Source organism: Lissotriton vulgaris, chromosome 11, assembly GCF_964263255.1.
Source record: "Lissotriton vulgaris chromosome 11, aLisVul1.2, whole genome shotgun sequence".
NCBI lineage: Eukaryota > Metazoa > Chordata > Amphibia > Caudata > Salamandridae > Lissotriton > Lissotriton vulgaris.
The window spans coordinates 594552890-594574323 of record NC_141699.1 but is presented as its reverse complement, the minus strand read 5'-3'; the positions used below and the strand labels follow the sequence as shown (position 1 = coordinate 594574323).

The window sequence follows — 21434 nt, the reverse complement described above, 5'->3', positions numbered from 1 at the left end:
AAGCACTGCATGTTTTAGGTATTCTTCCTGGGTGCACTCTAACTCACTGGACTCTTCCTGTAACCTCACCCTGCACCCTCTATCTTCCCTTGTCAATTGGTGGACGCTTCATCTCTATGGTCTCATTTTCTCTCAGTCAGATGTGATTGCTATCTATGAGCACTCATATTACTTTAAACTAATCAAAGACTGTGTACATATATGATGCCATTGAGAAAAATTACTTTATAAAATAAATAAAAGAAATCTCTTTTGTACTGTTTTTCAGAATTTTGCACCAAGCCCTCATATTTTAACTATAGTATATTAGATATTTGTCTGTTTTCTGTCTTCGGCCCTGAGGAAGGTGACACTCACCGAAACGTACGTCGGCCTACCATCTACTGTCCAGGATACGATCTGGTTAATTCCATCACAACCAGTAGAACCATACCATCTAGGTTCCCATGCGTTCCACATTAAATACACCTCTGAGCCAGCATTTGTGTTAGTCCAATGTCTTGTACTCTTATGTTTATGTGCTTAGTCTGTTAGATCTGTATCTTTTATTCTTTAGAAATAGTATGACTGATGTATGAGTCTGTGTTGTATGATCACTAGGATTAACTGCTATTAGAGGGCGTCTTCTTGAATGATAGAATGACCATTTCTAAAATTTGTATGTAAAAATGTGTTTTCTCATAATGATATTGTAATGTACCTTTGCACAAATGTCTTTTTATAAATGTTGAAAAATGTTGAAAATGAAAAAATAGTCAAATAAATATATAATGTTTGAATAATACCTTACAGTTTCTCGCTGGCATCTTTCTAAAAACTGTCTGGATATATTCCATGTTAAAATAAATATAGGTCCGCACAGAGATATTGTCTTCTTTTTCGCTTGGTTTATCTCCCTCCTCTGGGCCTTAAAGTATCTGGGAGAACTCTCTTTCTATATATTTCTCAACAGTCTTCACTGTAGAGTTTTTACTCTTTCCTGATTAGCTCTATGGTTGCTCATAGCACACATCTTTGTACTGTAGTCAGACCATACCCAGCACTGACATTACACTAGACTACCTTTTTTCTACTCTATTCTCGCTGAGCTCTATTTTCAACTATATTAGTGGCGCCACTTCCCCCTTCTCCCTACCAAAGTTATGGACAACCTAAAAACATTTGGCTTCTCCGATGAAGATTTCCTCACTATGATGGACCAAATCACTGGTGGTAGTAAAACCAATACCACCAGTGTTCCTAGCACCAACACTGATTGGTTAAAACTAGTGAACTTAAAAAAGAAAGCTAAGAGAATGGAATCACATGCTTTCTTTATGGGTGAATATTTAAAAGCAGGAGCTATCCCCATAGGACTTAGAGTCAGAAACATACCAGCCCTATTTGTGGAAGTTCGCAGTTTTCTAGAGCGTTGGTCCTTGATAGCGAATCGCTGTTCACGCGTTTGGATGCTGCTCATTATAAACACAGTTAAAGACATGTTAGTAGCACTACAGAAAGAAATCAATGAACTAGAAGAGAAACTAAAAGCAAATCCATCGTTAGAAGAAGCCAAGAAAACCCTACAAGAAATTAATGAAGAAATAGAGGAATTTGACACATACCTCATGAAAAAGAAAATGGATAAACTCAGAAAAGATGTCCGCTGGTTTGCACAGGAAAAAATCTATCCTTATCTAAAACAAGACTTTTATAATCAGCAACAAGAAGACGCAGCTGAAGGAACTAGATCATATGATCAAACCTATCACAACCCTAGATCTAACAAAAGAGTAAGATTTCAAACCTTCTCCAACACCAATTCCTCAGATTCAGAACAGGAAGGAATGATAGAAGAGGATTATGACTATGGCTACTCTAATCACAATCAAAGAGGACACTTTTCAGGTAGACCAAATCGGGGCTCGCGACAGCCTTTTTTAGTGAGGGGCAGAGGACGAGGAAGACCTCGTTATCCGACAACGAACCAGAACCAATATCAACAATCGAACCAATACCAACAACCGAACCCTCCACATCCTCAGCCATATGTCCAAACGAGACGGCAACAATATTGGAAACAATAAAAAACCAAAATAACATCTCCATACCAATATTTAACCTCTCTTCACATAAATTATCATCAGAAGAAGTTAAAATCTTAAGCAAGGGACTATCATATGTTCCAAGCACTGTAGCAAACAGATTCCAAATCCACCAAGACATCTTTTCCTTCTTAAGGAAAATTAGGTTAAGAAAGTACTTTGAAAACCAAGAAACAAGAGAAGAAGAAGAAAATTTATCAGGCTGCCACCCTCCCTCCATTTTCACCCCCACCTTGGACATGTTAGGACCGGAAGTGGCGATATTTGAAAAAAGTGTCTTGAATGAACTGGAGAGAATCTTGAGATATATTCCACTGCCCCACACAAACTTAGAAAAAGAGGAAAGATTAGCCCTACAAACGCTACAAAACAATCATGACATCATAATAAAACCTTGTGATAAAGCTGGAGGGATTGTGATCATGGACGCATGCCACTATGCAGATAAAATAAACCAAATGCTAGGAGTAGAAGAACATTACAGAAAAGCAAGCAAACGATCGCTCACAAACCTAGCAGAAGAAATTAAAAAACTAGTATCAAAAGCTTTTGTAGAGGGGTTCATATGTCAAAAGGAAATGGACTATCTTATCAATACCCATCCTGTAGTCCCTGCTATTTATGGTGTCCCAAAAACACACAAAAACACTCTGGACCCACCCTTGAGGCCTATAGTAGCCTCTATAAACTCCAGTACGGAACCGCTCTCAAAATACTTAGATACCTTCCTATGCCCGCTTACTGCTACTTATGCCTCGTACATCAAGGATACTGGGCATATGATCAAAGTTCTTGAAAACTCCCCTTTTAACAATGCCACCCAACTGCTAGTGACTTGTGATATAGAATCCCTATACACGAACATTCCTCAAGATAAAGCAGTGGAATCTGTTGCAGCCCTCCTAGCACGAACGCCAGGAACAAGACCTGATACCTTCATTCTGGAATGTTTAAAGATGGTCCTACAAAATAATTTTTTCGAATTTGGAGAAGAAGTATACCATCAAGTGAAAGGGGTCAGTATGGGGGCCTCTTGTGCCCCCAGCATTGCTAACATCTATATGGGGGAGTTCGAACGAAAGAACATCTATAATGAAATCGCGCCGTTTTTTGAGAACATTAGTAGGTGGCACAGATTTATAGATGATGTGTTTTTTATTTGGTCAGGAACAGAAGATCTCCTAAAGGAATTTATGGAATGGCTTAATTTAGCCGATAAAAACTTGAAATTTACTCACAATTTCTCTCCAAACCAAGTGGAATTCCTGGACAGATGGGTACGCCATACAGATGGCACACTGGCAGTCGATCTATATTGTAAGCCCACAGCTAAAAATACCATTCTGGAACATAGCAGCTACCATCCTAACTGCCAAAAAGACTCTATCCCATTTGGGGAGTTCTTACGAATAAAAATAAATTGTACATCTATGAGAGACTTCATGAGACATGGCTAACAGAACGATTACTAGCAAGAGGATACCCCAAACGTCTCATACGCAATTCCATGAAAAGGGCGAAATACTACAACAGAGATGTCCTTTTAAATCCTGTTCCAAAACCTCAGGATCAGAAACTTGTCTGCGTCTTAAATCACTCCACTATCAACAATAAAATAAGGAAAGTGATTCACAATAATTGGAAAATACTAAACACAAATGAACAAGAAAGCAGATTAAACAAACCCATTCTTGCCTTCAGAAGAAACCAAAATCTACGTGACAAGCTGGTACACAGTAGATGGAAGAGCAAAGAAAGAGACAAACAAAAAACTTTGGATGGAAACCCCTTGCCGAAAGGCAATCACAGATGTGGAAACTGCCATGCGTGTGACCAGGTCATACCAGGTGAAAAATGGACTTATGGACACAAACAAGGAACTCTAAAAGAAATGACCAATTGCAGAACAAAAAACATCATATACCTGATCATATGTCCATGTGACATAGGATATGTAGGGGAAACATCGAGAGAATTCCGCATCAGATTGTCGGAACACAAATCTGCAATCAGAACTCAAAAAATCAGTGCCCCTATGGTTCCCCATTTCATCCAATACAACCATAATGAAAAAGATATACGCTGGCAAATTTTGGAACATGTCCATACACCTCCAGGCAAAAACCCATCAACCTTTCGCAAAAAACGCGAAACCTTTTGGATACACTACCTGGACACTGTCCGTCATGGGCATAACGAAGAAATTTCATGGATAGTAACACTCCAATAACGTTTCCATAACTATGTACTGTGAATTATGCCATCCCATAGGGCAAGCTCTACTCTTTATTCTGTAAATTTCCACAAATAGGTCGTATCCAGCCAATTTGTTATTGCACCTTAATAGGTCTTGTTAAAACACAGCCTTTTGCCAGGACTCCTCATTACCTTTTAAACCACTCCAATATGGCCACTACAGAGGTCTCAGCCTCGACATTAGTCTTTCCTTTATTTTTTACTTTGCATTAGTTTTAGTCCTACATTTCTGCCAATGATCTCCCACCTGACCTTCATTGCGGCACTGCATTTAAAAAGCACCAAACACTCACAACCCTTACAGGCAGGAACTTCTGTCCAGAACCCCCGGATACGTAATCAGCACTCGAGTAAACGGTAAGAGACGCTATCTAACGCGCCCTAGTCGCACGCTTAACTGTTATTTAGCTAATGTGGGCCACCCGCTCAATACTATGTTTTCCCTTACGAGCTGTCTTCATAGTTTTTAGCTTCATCTAACTTGCCTAACGAGAATTAATGGTAATGGTAATACAATCTGTGGCACCTCGCGCATAGCTTTCAAACTTCGTGTCGGCAATGTAAAAAAATGCAACTCCCTGCCGAGTAGCCCCGATATTTCAATTACCACTTGCTATCCGTAACCGATAGACAATGTCACGCAACGCCTTCCGGCGCGTCCTGCTCGCACGCTGAGCTACATTTAAGCATAACTATTAATCCAATGTGTTCCCTTACGAGTATTTTGCCACAGCACCTATCCAAACCTTAATTGTTTGAAGCTAACTAATCGTCACTGCAAACCAACTTGTGGAACGTACAATTAGAATCTAAAACCCTATGTTAGCATTGCTATAAATCTGAGTTTGTTCCTTAGCAGCCCCGATACTCTAACAACCCATTACCTCTATCGTTTTAGAGGCTGCAGTCATCTACAACATAACCATTTATAACGTAGAGCTACACTCCTGGGAGGTACCTTCTTTGCAGTACGGAATACTAATCATCAGGTAAGACGAACCGCTCGCAGCCACCCAGTCGACCCCCCACTAGCTAACTAAGCTGTAGCATTATTCCAATACGCTACTAACACAGTCTGGAGTCGTGCAATCGTGGCGGTTTTAAAGATTGGTCGCCACATTCAACTGAAATCCTAACACATTATCCTGTGGTACGCTATTATCTTAAAAACCTGTAAACACCATAATAAGTTCTAGTTACCACTGTGTGCAGCGCAAATTATATTAGAAAACCCCATTCTCTTTTTTTGGAACATCCCTTTGCATAATTTGGGTCATTTAGTCACACAGATGTAGATGCTCATTGTAATAAATCATCGCGCAGCACTTACGCCTTAGGTACCTACTCCGACACCCTATATCTAGTGATTTCTCAGCCCCGTTATGTGTAATAGCTAGCATGCTAAATATCTTTCAAAAATTCTGTACCCATGCAGATATAACTACCATACAGAAGTCCCCTAGGTGGCTCATATCCTAAAGACAACTAACATGAGCTCGCCTCGGACACTGAGGTAAATTAATATCGACTACTTTAGCATCTTTAATTAAGTTTCTAAATCAAAACTAGAACTCTTAACAAATGCAAATAACTTTATTTTCAGCTAATGCTTATAAAAACCAACAAGCCTCTTTTCTGTGATACGCTCAGATCCTTCTCATCGTAGGTAAAGCTCCCTCTATGCTTAGATACCGACACATTATTTTAACGTATAAGCACTGCATGTTTTAGGTATTCTTCCTGGGTGCACTCTAACTCCCTGGACTCTTCCTGTAACCTCACCCTGCACCCTCTATCTTCCCCTGTCAATTGGTGGACGCTTCATCTCTATGGTCTCATTTTCTCTCAGTCAGATGTGATTGCTATCTATGAGCACTCATATTACTTTAAACTAATCAAAGACCGTGTACATATATGATGCCATTGAGAAAAATTACTTTATAAAATAAATAAAAGAAATCTCTTTTGTACTGTTTTTCAGAATTTTGCACCAAGCCCTCATATTTTAACTATAGTATATTAGATATTTGTCTGTTTTCTGTCTTCGGCCCTGAGGAAGGTGACACTCACCGAAACGTACGTCGGCCTACCATCTACTGTCCAGGATACGATCTGGTTAATTCCATCACAACCAGTAGAACCATACCATCTAGGTTCCCATGCGTTCCACATTAAATACACCTCTGAGCCAGCATTTGTGTTAGTCCAATGTCTTGTACTCTTATGTTTATGTGCTTAGTCTGTTAGATCTGTATCTTTTATTCTTTAGAAATAGTATGACTGATGTATGAGTCTGTGTTGTATGATCACTAGGATTAACTGCTATTAGAGGGCGTCTTCTTGAATGATAGAATGACCATTTCTAAAATTTGTTTGTAAAAATGTGTTTTCTCATAATGATATTGTAATGTACCTTTGCACAAATGTCTTTTTATAAATGTTGAAAAATGTTGAAAATGAAAAAATAGTCAAATAAATATATAATGTTTGAATAATACGTTACAGTTTCTCGCTGGCATCTTTCTAAAAACTGTCTGGATATATTGCATGTTAAAAGAAATATAGGTCCGCACAGAGGTATTGTCTTCTTTTTCGCTTGGTCTTCTGTACTGCTACAGTTTCGCCGGATTCGCAGATATTGCCCATAAGGTAGGTTTTCCCTCAGAGGGCTTTCTAAACAAACCTAATGAGCTTTGTTGGTCTCTTGTGCTCCTTCACTTTTGTGTCTCAAAACCAAGGAACACTCTTTTATAAGGAACAAATACCATCATTGCTCCAACTGGCATTTAAAGGACTGTTCAGCCGATTAAGGTGTAGCGAGGTGGTGTCGGCGACAGAGTGCTTTTAGTGGAGTGGCAAAGGAGGAGGTAAGTAAATTTTCCTGTTGTGGTTAATTTGCATTTTGGACCTATCATTGATCCGGCACTTCATGTTTCTCCACCTGCACTTGGCTATAAGAGGGCACTGTTTGGGATTTCAGCAGGCAAAGGGCATGAAAAGCCCTGTAAGAAGAGAAATGAAGGAGTCAAAAGCCAAAGGACCCAAAGTACCTTCATTCCTATACATCTGAATATCCTTCAGAATCGAATAAAAATTCCTCTTTCTCACCCTTAGCTACCTCAATAAGGAATTTTGTCACCAAGCACTTTAACGTTAGTAGCTACTCTCCTTCAAAACTGGTCAGCGGAGCCACCGGGGCACAAGGAGTAGCCCAAGAAGGGGTGGCTCCAGAAGGTAAAATGGGCAAGCCAGAGAAAATCTTGAAGGACTCTTTGTCAACCACTCTGTACAGGAGTACTCGACTTTCGTCCTCACCCAGTCTTAATCTGTTGGCAACCTCATTGGTGGTCGAAGGGTACAGAGCCTTTAGGTCCCAACGTAGCACAGACTCCTGGGAAGAGTGGGTCTTTGCCTCTGAAGGATTCATTGGGCCATCATTCGGGAATCCCTTGAAGTGAACCAAAGGCTATGTTGTTGTTTTATCGATTTTTGTCCCACCTTTGATATAGTAAAGAGGGGACTCCTATACGGGAAACTCTGCTCCTGGAAGATACTCATTCACCTCCTCAGTGCAATACAAGCATTGCATACTGATAATTGGGCACAGGTTGAACTTGATAAATCAGGTAGATTATCGCAAAAGTTTCCAAATCAGAATGGTCTATGACAGGTGTGTGTCTTACCTTCTTTGCTTTTTAGTTTATTCTTGGCAGACTTTCTGGCAGCCGTAAATTTATCAAATTCATTCTTCCCCAAAGTTGGGAAAAGGCATATCCTGCTATATGCTGAGGATTTGGTTCTACTAGATTACACTTCCATCAGTCTGCAAAGAAAATCGGATGCCCTGGAGGCTTATGGCAAACAGAATTTGATTAAATAAACGTAGAAAAAACGAAGGTGGTGGTCTTTGGGAAAAAAGTTAGTAATTTTAAATGGTTCTTGAATGCCAGAGGGGTGGAAGCGGTAAACTCCTATAAATACTTAGGACTGACCTTCTATAGGAACTTAAAATGGGATACCCATATGAGGAAAGTCAAGTAGACGCCCATGCTGCAAGCAGCTTGTCTGGTTAAATTCAACCAAAGATATGGGGGCTTGGTCCTTACATCTCTAATGAAGGCCTATGAAAGGAAAATCCCCCCCCCCCCCCCTCTCTGCGGGGGCTGTACAGAGCAGAGGTCCTTGCTCTTGACCTCTCTAGTAACTAGGATCTGTTGGAGGGGGCCGTCCTAAGGAGGCTAAATTTGCTTCCTCATGGAACCATGGTTCAGGGTATAAGGAGGGAAGTGAATGTTTTCCTGGAAATTTGTTGGCAAACTCCCAAGTTCTGAGATTTCTCAATAAGCTATTGGTTGAAAGTGAAGCTCCAAAGGTTTCTATACTATGTAGGGAAGAAATTATTGGTAGCAAAAGGACGTGGGGCATGGAAGCTAGGGCCAGGATAAGAGACTTCAAAAAAATGCATTCTCTTTGGGGTACAATTGAAACATGGTCTCCATTCCCCAGTAAACAAGATTTGAGAGATTTTTATGGGAAAGGCTGACTGTTCTTTAGACCTAGCCCACTTGAGGGAGAAACCTTCCACCAGCTTCTTATTAAGCATTCTTGGCCAGCGCACAGTTTACCTTATTTGGCTCAGACTTAACGCCAAGCTACGGAATGACATTTTAAAAGTGGGACTGGGGTGCAAAAATGTTTTTTTCAATTGTGTATTGCTGTCCGGGATGGTAATGGGTTTTGCACGTACTCCTTGAATGTAAAATGCTCCTTGTCTCTGTACTTCTGGGCTGTGTCTTTTATATTACCGCCCGTATCAAGTTTTGAAGACGTCTATTTTTAAAATACCAAGCATTATTAACGTTGGAGGCAATGGGTTTTCTATCTGAAATGTGCTATCTTGATGTTGCAATAGGAATTGTACTCTTTAAATATACACTGTTAAGCAGAGTTTTAAAGATGGGCTTGAATAAGTCATGCTACTCTTGGGGGTCTGTGGGTTTTTAAATGATTTTATAAGGTCATTATTTTATTGTTTTAGAATATTTTATGGGCATGTGTCCTAATAAAACTTTTTACCTTCCTACCTCAATGCTATTACCAGTACATCAGCGGTAATTGCTCTGCCCATATGGGTGCATGGTGAGTGATGTGCCTATGAGAGTGCAGGGTGCAGCACATTCAACTAGATATTGTTCGACATGCTTCTAAAACCCAGGGGCTTTCTCCAATTTTTTGCGACATTGTGCTGAAAAATGCATAGCTCTTTCACTTCTTCTGAGAGTTTTCTTGGGGAGGATTCCCTGAAAAACCCTGGACAGTCAGTCAAGTTTGCTTCGTACCCAATGAAAATAAAGCATTGTATCATGCGCTTTAGACGATGTACGTATAGCTTAGGCTTTAAAATGTACCATTTGGTCCCATCTTTTCAACTTTTTCTCTGGAAGTCAGAGGATGAATTATTCTTTTCTCACAGGAGAAACTCTCAAGAGCCATTAAAAGTATTTCAATTTATTTACTTCTGGGTGCAATTTGTACTGTGTTTTTGTGTCCACCCCAACTAGATTTCATCAGTGCCCCTGTTCAGGGCAGTCCTTTATTACACTTCCCCCTCCCTCCCCCAACCGGAACACGTGAACCTCCGCTTTAGGAACGCATAGTTAAATTAGAAGGTAGATGGGGATATGACGCCTCCCTGGAAGGCCTGTCTCGACAACTGCCACAGGAATAGCCTCGAGGGGTAGCTAACAGTGCAGCAGGTGCAGTGGCACCACGGCCAATTGTCCCCTGAATGGCCCTCTGCACTGCACTTATGACTGTATTTTAGCACTTAACCAGAGGGTGGGCGGGCGGTGTGGTGACTGTGTTTACCTACGTTGGGGGCCCTGCCCTCCTTGCTACGCCACTAAATATCCTGGGCCTTATTTATGAAGGACTTGCGCCACCGGTACGTCACTTTTAACATGGGAAAAAGTGACGCACCGGTGGCGCAAGTCCTTCATAAATAAGGCCCCCTGCCTTTTGGGCAACACGTTGTTCAGCCGTGAGACTCGTTCGCGCCTTTCATGGCTCAAGTCTTACACCCGATTTTTTTTCAACTACAACACTACATTTCGGTCCACGACCCTAAAATGTCACTTTTGTGGACTCCTGGCCCTTGGGGTCATTTCGCTCTCCTTCTGTATTCTACTCTTTTCTCATTTTCCAACCTCGTAGTCCGTCGCTTATGAACTACCTCCCTCCCTATGCTCCATCCTCTTCCCCTCATCCCTCTCGTCCCACTCCTTTTTCGCGCTGATTCGCTCCTTTTTTCCTTGTTCTCCTTCCCTCCCACTCCCCTCGTCGTCTCTCTCCCTCCCTCTTCCCCTCCGGGAGGAATTCGCCGCTGATAATATCGCTGCTCTGTGATTTCACTCTGCTTTAGCCGCGGGGTCCAGGTGAGGCTGTTCTGCACATACCACGGCGGAGGGATCCCAGCAGGTGAGCGTGGGGGCGGAGCGGGCGTGGGATGCTGGCTGGACCCCCTCCCCTTACCTTTCCCCCTCTGGTGCTTCGATGTTAATCCTGTTCGCTGGAAGGGGGAGGGGGCTTGGTGGTGGAGACCATTGCGTAATAATCCTTGACAGTGGGACTGATGGCACACCTGTTCACGGGTCTTCCAGCAGCGCGAGGTGCACTGGGAGAGCTGCGCGTGGCTCCCGATAAAGGAACATGGGTAGTGTTCAAGTATGGCCCTGTTTATGGGCTCAGTACAGGAGTAAGTTGCGCAGGACGTCAGGATTGAGGTATCCTTTGCTCCCGGCACTGAAATGACTGAGGTGTTGCAGGCAGGACTGAGGAGCTCCCTCTAGAAGATTAGACGAAGGTGTGAACCCTGGCATTTGAAATAGGTGCTGCGCAACAGGGCTGAGATCAGCACTGGTGGAGCCGAGGGGTGTATTAGGATGGGTATGAGAATAGCAGAACGATGCCGCGCAGTAGTGAGGAGCAGTCGCAGAGCTCTTGAGTGTCGTGACGCTGCGCAGTACTTTTTAGGTGAATAAAGAGAGCAGCGTGGATATCCGCCTTGGAATAGCTGCTGCGCAACAGACCTGAGGTGAATCCGGAACCTGTAGATGGCTTGCAGCAGTGGGAAAGAGGGGACGTTACAGGGCAGAGTTGGTGTTCATAGCTGCGTGCTGCGCCCAGTACCGCTGAAATGGGGGGGGGGGGGGGGGTGTATTAGACTTTAAGAGGCTTCGTGGCGAGTTGAGGGGCTCTGCCGGAGCCGCAGTCCCACTTCTGTGCTCTTTGCTGAGAGGTTGGCACGCGCCAGTCGAGCCTTCCTCTAATCCCCTCAACCGCCAGGATGGCTCAGTGGTTGGCACCCGGCCCTTCGGTGCCATCTGCTCAGGATCTGCCCCTGCCATGCATCGAGCCCACACACGCTGGCTTAGCCACACGACAACCAGTGGATGAGGCCTGTCAAGGCGTAGGACTCATTAGGTGTGGGAGGAAGCTAATTAAAGTCTGCTGTGAAGGCCGGGAGTGGGCGTCGCCCGAGGGGAGCGCGGGAGAGAGGCAGCAGAGAGAAAGATGGGGACAGGGTAGGGAGCGAAAGAAAAAGAACGCGCGAGAGAGGCCAGTTGCATAAACCAGTTCTGCACAGTGCGCGCGCTGCCCTCGGTCTCCGACCCATTAGCAGTGTCGTTGCTAGGACTGACTGAACATATATCCAGTCACTCTCCGAACACACCACACAACTACAAAGACACCTGAAGTAAAGGGCTTGGGCGCGAGGGGGTGACGGCGAAGGCCTACCTAAGAGGAAGAGTGGAGGCATGTGGGCCGACAAATGGAGAGAACAGAAATAAAGGGTGTGTGGGGCTGAGGGAGTGCTCTAAGGGGGAGGTATCCCCCCACGACGTGCCCATACTTCTATCATTTTCGAAAAACAGTTCCCCTACTTTTTGTGAAAAGACGACAATCTCGGGACGCCAGGACGGTGTATTCTCAGAACTGAAATGCTTCAGCTGAAGAGTAAGGAAGAGAGTCGTGAAACCCTGGGATGAGCAGGCAGATAACTAAACAAGCCTTCTTGCCAGGGTGCCTGCTTCCCTGAAAGAAATGCAACTGGTCAATCAGCAAATATAAAGGGTATTTGGAAGTCGGTGGTTGTTTTAATTGATGGAATCACTTGAATAATGACTTGCCTTGTTTATGGTGCTTTCTGTCTCAGACTGGGCCTTTGTAGCACTAAACATCCACAAGTCACTATTCTCCACTGAGCCAACTAGGATTCAATTCAGTGTTGGCTGGTATCTATGGAGAGGGAGGTGGGGGGGGGGGGGGGGGGGCACACACATACAATTTTTTTAAAAAAGTGCTTGCTTTACTTGACATGACTTCCTTGCTCCGAACTTCCTTGATGCTTCTGCAGCCCGGCCAGCTGGAAACTCCCTTGACCAATCAGGGTGCTGCTCTCACCAGCATGAGAGCAGCACTCTGATTGGAGTAAGCAGCACCACTCTGCGCTCTACAGCGCTCTAGAGGTATGCACTTTTTCTAACCCAGCTGTCTTAAGACAGCTGCTTTAGAGATGTTGAAAGTGCGCAAGTGTGGCGGGCCATCGCAAGACTGACAGCCAAAAAAGACATGCGCACTTTAAACTGCCTACACAGCCCACCCTCCTCTCTGCTGCTGCCACTCAGCAGCAGCCCGCCCCCGTCCTGACGCTCTGTTCAGGCCGGGGGATGAAAAATAAAATGGTAACGAATTACCATTTATTTTTCATCTCGGGGGCATTTAAGTGGAGCAACGCTCCTCCGCTCCAACGAGGAGCCCCCCCTGATTCTATTCTGTGGCCCTCTGGTGCAGTGTATTAACTAGTAGAGGTTTCTTAATGTGCAATGTGAGAATATGAATTTATTTTTCTCTGAGCTGTGTGTTATTTTATATGTAGTTAGCTCAAGTTGAAAACCCAAAACAAGTTACAGAATATTTTGTTTTCTAAGCCACATCTTTCACTACGTCCCCACGCTCACTCGCCCTGCCCTCTTCGTGCAGCATCTCAGTTCCCATACTTTTTTAGTGCACTTCAACTACTGGGCTAAGGGAGAAAGAGGGCAAAAGGGAGAGGAGTGGGGAGACATATACACTCGAAGAGAGAAGGCATGGTGGGGGCAAGAGGGGAGAAGGACAGTGGTGGAGGAGAGAGAGAGCAGTAACTGGAGGGGGAAATGAGAGAGATGCAGGTGGGGAGAATTAGATGGTGATTGAGAAGGAAGGAGCATGAAGAGAGATTGAGAAGGCGAGAGATGAAAAAGAATGTAGTGAATAAGTAAGCTACTTGGAAGTCAGGGTATGGAGGGAAATGGGGAGGAGGACAGAAGGCATGCCAGGCGGAGAAAACGTGCAACAGTTTAAACCTAGAGCGATAGTCTAAGCTAAAGCTCACAGGCATACTTCTGACTATGGGCCATATGTATCAACACATTTCCCCATAGACACAGAATGGGAAAAACCCTTTGATACATCTGGCCCTATGTCAGAAACTATAAACTATTGGATAGAATGCTTAATTCAATTTGAACCACTGGAGACTACACTGGACACATTCCATTCCATTGTTTTATCTTGCGTGTGCCTTTGCAGCTAGGAACAACACTAAGTTAATCAGGCCTGCCCCAGCCCTAAACAAACACATCAGCCCAAACTGTTACACCATATTTCATCAGAATGGAACACAGTAAGCACTATGATTTGTCTTCGTTGGACTTCTCCTTAAGCACAACAAGATCCACCTCTTGGTTTAATAATATAATAACCAGGCCACTTTGGGCAACTGAAATATACAACAAAAAGGTGGTGGATGGAAATACTTGAAGCAAAATGAACCACTAGTGATTTCTAATCAATATATTCAATTCTTTTGTTGCTTATCTAATTAGTAATGCACCAGTAAGTAGGTTTGGATTGGGAACAAAAATAGGCCCGGTGCACCCCAATAAACAGTGGTCTAGATTTGCGCATTGCGCCTTTCCGCAAACACTGCTTCAGTATTTTCCGTAGTATGACAAGGAGGGGGACTCGATAAAAGAGGCATGGCCAAAAAAGTAAAACTGAATTACTACCAGGAAGCATTATCCATGTAATTAAGGATGTAGTTTAAAACATGAACTAAATTCCTGTGACTGAGCAGTGTGTGGGTAGCTCGCTGTGAGTTTTCTGTTATTGCATCCAGATGGTGTTCCCAAGTTCACCATTAGAAGGTGAACAGAAAGCCATGAAAAAAAGCATCAATTAGGGAAGCCATAATTGGAGAGGGAGCAGTAATAGATGCTCCTTTTCATCCTTCTGATGCAGTATCAAAGTCTCAGCAGAAACAAAAACCTTTAGAATATCCATAATTTGAACATAGGACTTGGTGCTTGTGACTGCAGTTACCATTATAACCATGGCATTATGGCGGACTGAACTGAACCTGTAACCTTTTGATGATAAACATAATCGTGCAGTGAGCAATTAACCTAGGGGGATGTCCGCCTGGCTGTAAAGATCTCTCTCGTGCTCATACTGACACCTAACTTTTGTTTTCATAGTTTCACTGAGATAAAAATATTGCAAAGGTTGCCAGCACTACTTCAGTTCAGTAGTTCTTTATTCGGTGATTAAAAAAACACCATAAAAGCACATATATACACAAGTTCAAGTTCAAAAGACCTTTATTCGAATTTCATAAAATTCATAAAAGTACTGAATACAGCAAAAACACACATTTACATATAATACAAGCATTTATATAAATAACATTCCATAATATCATAATAATTCATACAATAATTGTACAATAAATTTCATTTCCTTATAAAATTTACACAGTAGCGTCATTATGACTAGTTTCTGATTTCAGGGATTTTCCATTGTCTTGCGCGCACGTATGGCTAATCTTAAAAAAGTGCTAGTGCGAAAGGTCAGTTCATCAGTATCCAAGGTAAGCAACAACGTATAAGATTCTTTGAGTGTGAGAGGTCTGTGTTTTCTGAAGTACGGAGTTGAAAGCCATTTGATAAATCTCAAGTAAAATTTACAGAAAAATAAAAAGTGCAGGTCATCTTGTGTGCTCACACCATCACAAGGGCATGGAGTAAGGTCTGCACTATGTCGGTACCCCATAGGAAAAGACAGCAAAATTTCACAGTCCCTGCCCTTAAACGGAACAATAGGGATCGCTCCCAGTTTGACATAGGGAGGGAAAGGTAGGGCGGCAGAATTTGCATGCAAAGACCATTTCCTATATATTTCATGACCCTTGATTTCTGGGATTCTCTTCCTATGCGCCCATTTCTATAAAGTGCATAAAGTGCTTTTTGTACCTCAACTTTGTCCTTTAATTCAATTGTCATTGGGTCAGTGAACAAAGTACCTCTACCAATTTCATTAAGCGATTTAAAAACTTCTGTAAACCAAGGAATCTGCATACCATATTCACAATTTAGGCAGTCCTTAATGATGTTTTGTGTGAGGACAGCGGCATCATTCCTCCAGATTCTAATCCAGAAGAGAGCAGGTCTTGCTCTAATAAAATCACTTATGTAGGGGAGGTTAAGTTCATTGTGACAAATAAAATCAGATGAGGAAATCGGTGCGCCCAGCACTTTTCTACAGAAACGATTTTCCTCTCTTTGAATACAAATGCTGCTATCCGACCCCCATACTTCTGCTCCATGCGTAGCGACAGGTGAACACTGTAATTTAAAAATCTTTAAAATAGCCTTTGTGGCACCAATTTTCTTTGGGCGAGGGAGACTCAGAACAGAATTGTTGGCTTTCGAGAACTTGCTCGTGGCGTGGGCCAAATGCCCACGCCACGAGCTGTTCGCAGCAAAAACCAACCCCAAATAAGGAAATTTATGAACAGAATCTAATTTATCTGTACCAATTCGAATTGTACTAAGTTTCCTTTTGCCCGGCCCACAAGACATAATAAAAGACTTTTTAAAGTTTACTTTCAAGTCCAATCCCTCCATAAAATTTACAAAACTATGTACAAGCAGACGTAAAGCATTAGGTGTGCGTGCCATAAGCACCGCATCGTCTGCATATAAAAGCACAGGTAGGGGATTGCCTAAAATTGTTGGGACGTCAGGGGTGGCTTTTTTTAAACAGTTAGACAGGCCATTGATATAAATAATAAACAACAGGGGTGCTAAAACGCACCCCTGTCTCACCCCCCTCCCTATCTCAATAGCTCCCGAGACCTCTCCACCCATCCCAGTACGTACCCGTGCTTTCAGGTCGGTATGGAGATAGGCTAAAAATCTAACGAGAGTGACATCAAGGCCATTGGATAATAGGATTGACCAAAGCTTGGATCTGTTCACAAGATCAAATGCAGATGAGAGATCCATAAAAGCTAGGTAGGCAGGGGATGAGCGAGCAATGCAATATTTATCGATTATCAATTTCAGATTTAAACATTGCTCCACTGTTCCTACCCCACTCCTAAACCCCATCTGACAAGGATCTAAAAAGTCAGTATCAGCCGCCCATTCCAATACCCTATTATAAATTATACGTCCTAGTACTTTTAAAGTATTATCCAGAAGGGAAATAGGACGATAATTTGCTGTATCTGATCTGTCTCCCTTTTTATAAATAGGGACAATGATGCTGGTAGCCCAGGTAGCAGGCATGGCTACTTTTGGGAGACTATTAAAAATGTTAAGGAGTATTGGTGACCATAACTCGACATTATGTTTAATAATATCGATAGGAAGACCATCTGGACCGGGTGCCTTGTTACCTAAACTCTCTTTTATGGCTTTCCTAACTTCATGATCCAAAATCTGTAGACTCTCCAATTGACCTGAGTTAGGAAGAGAATGCTCATCAGAGGGGGCTGCATAGATTTTGGAGAAATGGCTCTCCCATGCTGCACTTGTTATATTAGAGCTGATTTGTGTAAGCTCTTTGCCCATTTCCCTCGTTCTCCTGACAGCCGACCAAAATGGGCCGCTGCCACCCAAGTTGGCGCTAATTACCAACTTTTCCCAGTGGTCGGAGAGCAAGTTAGCCTTCCTTTCCGATATTTTGTCTTTATAATTTTTCCTGGCGGCTCGAACTGCAACTTTGCACCTTGGTTTAGCAGTGAGTACCTTTCTTTTTTATTTTTTTTTATTTTTATTTTTAAAATTTTTGAAAACCTTTATTGTGCATAAGGAAGAGTAACATATACGGGCCTACAACCATCCGGCCGGCCACGAACGATCAATGAGCACATCAGCTTGCATTACGTCTACACATTACCATAGCAGAATCTCAGTCATCAAAAGAAAGAAGGAATGGAGGATATCACAGCTCCGTGTAGCAGGATGAATAAAGGTTCAATTTTAAAGTTTTTTGTTATGCAACTATTAACGTCAGGCCGTTGTGTTCCGTACCAAAAAAAAAATAAGCGAAGAACAAGGTCCATGCAGGCGGGACATGACGTAAGCAACTGTATCAAGCCCATCGTAGATCAGCAAACAAGTCCCCGCCGGGGAGGACGGTTGTACAATAGCAAAGCCACAGAGTTACACCCATGACCCAGTTACAGCACCACTACCACCCTACACCCGGCATTCCCAAACATGGACGAAAAAGTTGAAATCATAAAGGAGAACAAAACAGGTCCCATAGAAACTAATAAAAATGAAATATAACCCCCCACCCTACACACATGCAGAGGCTATGGCCTACCCCCCCCCTAGCAGCGTGTCTGTCGCCCTATAAACCCGAAATTTAGAAAGAAGAAGAGACGTAAGAATGAGGAGGAACAGCAAGAAAGAGCGGGAAGAGAGAAAAAAGAGGAAGAAAAGGAGAAGAAAAAGGAAAATTTCACTCTCAAATACAGGGAGGGAGAGAAGAACGAGCTAGTCTACCACTCCCTATAAATATAAGTGGGGGGGGAGGAGCCCACCTAATTTCCGAGCTCCCGGACCCCAGCCATCCACTGCGTCCCACACTGAAACCCACCTACTCCAAATGCGACTGAGCTGTATTAAAGAATAACAGTAGGGAAGATGAAGAAACCATATCACAGTGAGTGCGCCCAACATTTGCAAAAACAGTCCTGGTGTTCTTGAGGCCCACCCTGGAGGACATAATATCAGCAAACACCCCAAACACGACCTGATAGCAGGCACATGGCAAATCCAGTAACTGATAATATTGCAATCCCACGTAGAACCGCCGGACTCCCACAGGACCACCCTCTCACCACCAAGGAACATAAAAGTGCAGGATAGTCACGAGATCAAAAGGGCGAGGGGCCACAATGGCAAAATTATCAGCAGTTCAAAACAATGAATAGTCCGGGTCTACACCAGCCGATCAAAGCAGACGAGGTGATATGCCCCCTCAACCCTGGCCCGATCGACGAAACTTCTCCAGGCAGGACCGTCGCAGCAGATACGTGTCCAGCAGAACAAAGGGACAAAATGGCCGCACTCGCCATGAAGGAAGCATCAGAGAGGAAGATGGGCGTCTTCGTTCCCTAACTAACACATCGGCCAAGATGACAAGCCCCCCAGGCCATTCAGGATGTCGCTCACTCCAGCAGTGTTGAAGGAGGGCTTCGAGGGCTACACTCTCAAAGGGGGCAAACAGCTGGGAGAGTGACAAGCGAAGCCCCGAGTGCAGTCGGTCAGGCAGAGTCAATGTTCCCGGAGCGAGGGGAAACCTCGCAACAATAGTAGCATCGGCAGGGCGGCACTCAACACTGTTTCTAGGAACATTGCGATCATCCGCTCGCACTTGTGGCAACACTGTATCCACTGGGAAGGCACACACAGGCAGCGTAGAAACAGGCAGCGCCGGCCGTCTGAAGGAGGACACAACCCCATCGATCTGTTCCCCCAGTTGTTGAGCAATGTGTCGCCATGTTGCTCGTAGATCCATGAAGGCATCAAGAATGTCACCATAGGTTAGGTCACTCCGTGATTCCAGCCGAGCCACAGTACACCGCGTCACATCTGACTCTCCACCCGGGCCAAGTGCGGGCAAGTCTGCATAAGCTGGGGACAAGGGACCAGCCCGCTGGCTTTGTTGGGGGGCAAGCACCATTGCCGTCTCACCCACGGATCCACACTGGAGGGAAGGGGGGGGCGACCCCGTCGAGGAAGGGCGACCTTCGCTCCACGGAGGGGCACGCAGCCACCAACGCGGAGGGTCAGTACAATGAGGTCTCCCTCGGGTCCCGGGAACACGATCTGTGCGCGACCAGAAGGGCGCTGCAAAATGGAGTCCGCCCAGGACAAAGGCTGCGTAATAGGGAGAGCGAGGAACAAAGAGATCCCGTCTTCCAGGCGCACTCACCACAGCAGACTAGAGTCGCATCCCGCGGGTCAGGATAAAGCCTCCCGTCTCCAGCATTCGGGCCAATCCAGACGCCGGCATCTCCACTGCCCGTCCGCCCAGCTGAAAGCACCAGTGACCTGCGGCTGCAATCGGCACCAGGGTCGCGGTCAGCCCCGGTAATCAGATAGTCACCGATTCCTCGTCCAAAACGGCCGGCGAAGGTCTCATATGAAAGCGACTGACTTCAGCGTGTCCAAGTCATCGTCGCAGCGTGGTTCACGAAAGGATTATTGCCAGGATGTCAAAGCGGAGCAGACGGCTTTGGGAGCCGGGCGCTCACACGTCCGTCCCGTCCGCCATCTTGGCTCCTCCCGTGAGTACCTTTCTTAATTCTCTGTTGGCCAAGGAGCAAGATGAGTCAAACCACCGTGGCTCTTTACGTTCATTGGGAAGTGGGACTGACAGGAGGGTTTTAATGTTTGAGCATAAAGCTTCAAAATCTGCAATCAATTTATCATTGTTTCCACTGGGGGACAAGCAAGATTTCAGCAAATGTTGGTATGTCTCCTGAACAGTATCTATAATGGCCGCACAATCAATTCCCCTCCATTTTAAGCGAAGGCCATCAATTGAGGGTGTAATATCCCTTGCCCCATTAAGATTCGCAAAAATTGGACTGGGTGCAAAATTAAAAATAACCAACAATGGATTGTGATCGCTGAAGGACGTTTGCACCACAGAAGTTTTAGCTATACAGTCTGTTAGCGGTGGTGATGTAAATTCGTAATCAATAATGGAACTACTATCCCTGCCATTGAACGTGGGGGCATAAGGGAAATTCATATCATACCCTACTCGCATGGCATCAGCAAGGTCAAAATCGGATAGTATTCTGGTCAGTTCCAATCCCCTGCGATCATCAGGGTAAACAGAATTAGTAGATCCATAGTTCTCTATGAGTTTCACATTGAAATCACCCCCTATTAGAATACCAGTCTTAGTATCTACTGATGAATGAACAATCAATCATATTTAAAACCTTAGATAATGCTACAAAATTTTTGTTCGGTACACCATAAAAATCATTGTTATAAAAATTAATTAAATAAATCGTGATCTTCGACTTTAGTTTATATTCAAGAATTTGAATATTAGGGTTAGTAAGGTTATCTAGCTGCAAATCTCTAATTGTGCCACCTGCCAGAATTCTAATCCCCATAAAAAGGCTACCCACTGCTCGACCGAGACTAGGTTTTGCTGACGTCAGGCTAAAGCAGTGGTAGCCTTCAATGTACAAATTTCCAACAGCCCAAGTTTCTTGAAACATGAGTATGTCCACATCATTTATTAACTCAATCCATGCAGGGTCCGACAGCTTGGATTCTAATCCTGCAACGTTCCAGCTTAGTATTGATAAACCATATGTAGTTCCGTGTTTATCAAGTCTGCTCCCAGTATTCCCGTTTTCATAATAGACTAGTTCATTGGAAGTGGGCAGAATACTGTCAGACGATGTAATTTCTGTAGAACCATTCTGGTCCTGGTGCACTGCGGCTGGAGTTGTAAGTCCCTCTAAATTACAAGCTTTAACATGACTACACATTTCGTTATTGGCCGATATACCCAGTCAATCCTGTTCATCTAAATTGGATAAATACTCAAACCGATTGTGAGTAGGAATGTTGTACATTGACCTAGCTTCAGTTATCGGTGTAAACTGGTAAGGATCAGGGACTGGGTAGGGCCTATCTCTGTAATTGTACTGATGCATGATTGGAG

The 21434-nt window shown here is 43.8% G+C and overlaps 1 protein-coding gene across 1 annotated transcript in view; it reads left to right on the top strand.

Moving 5' to 3' along the window:
* Window positions 1-10697: 10697 nt before the first annotated feature.
* Window positions 10698-21434, top strand: part of PHYHIP (phytanoyl-CoA 2-hydroxylase interacting protein) — a 334597-nt gene continuing 323860 nt past the window's right edge. Inside the window, exon 1 of the mRNA XM_086944801.1 lies at window positions 10698-10817. The gene's annotated coding sequence lies outside the window, so the exon portion shown is untranslated. The remainder of the gene's footprint in view (window positions 10818-21434) is intronic.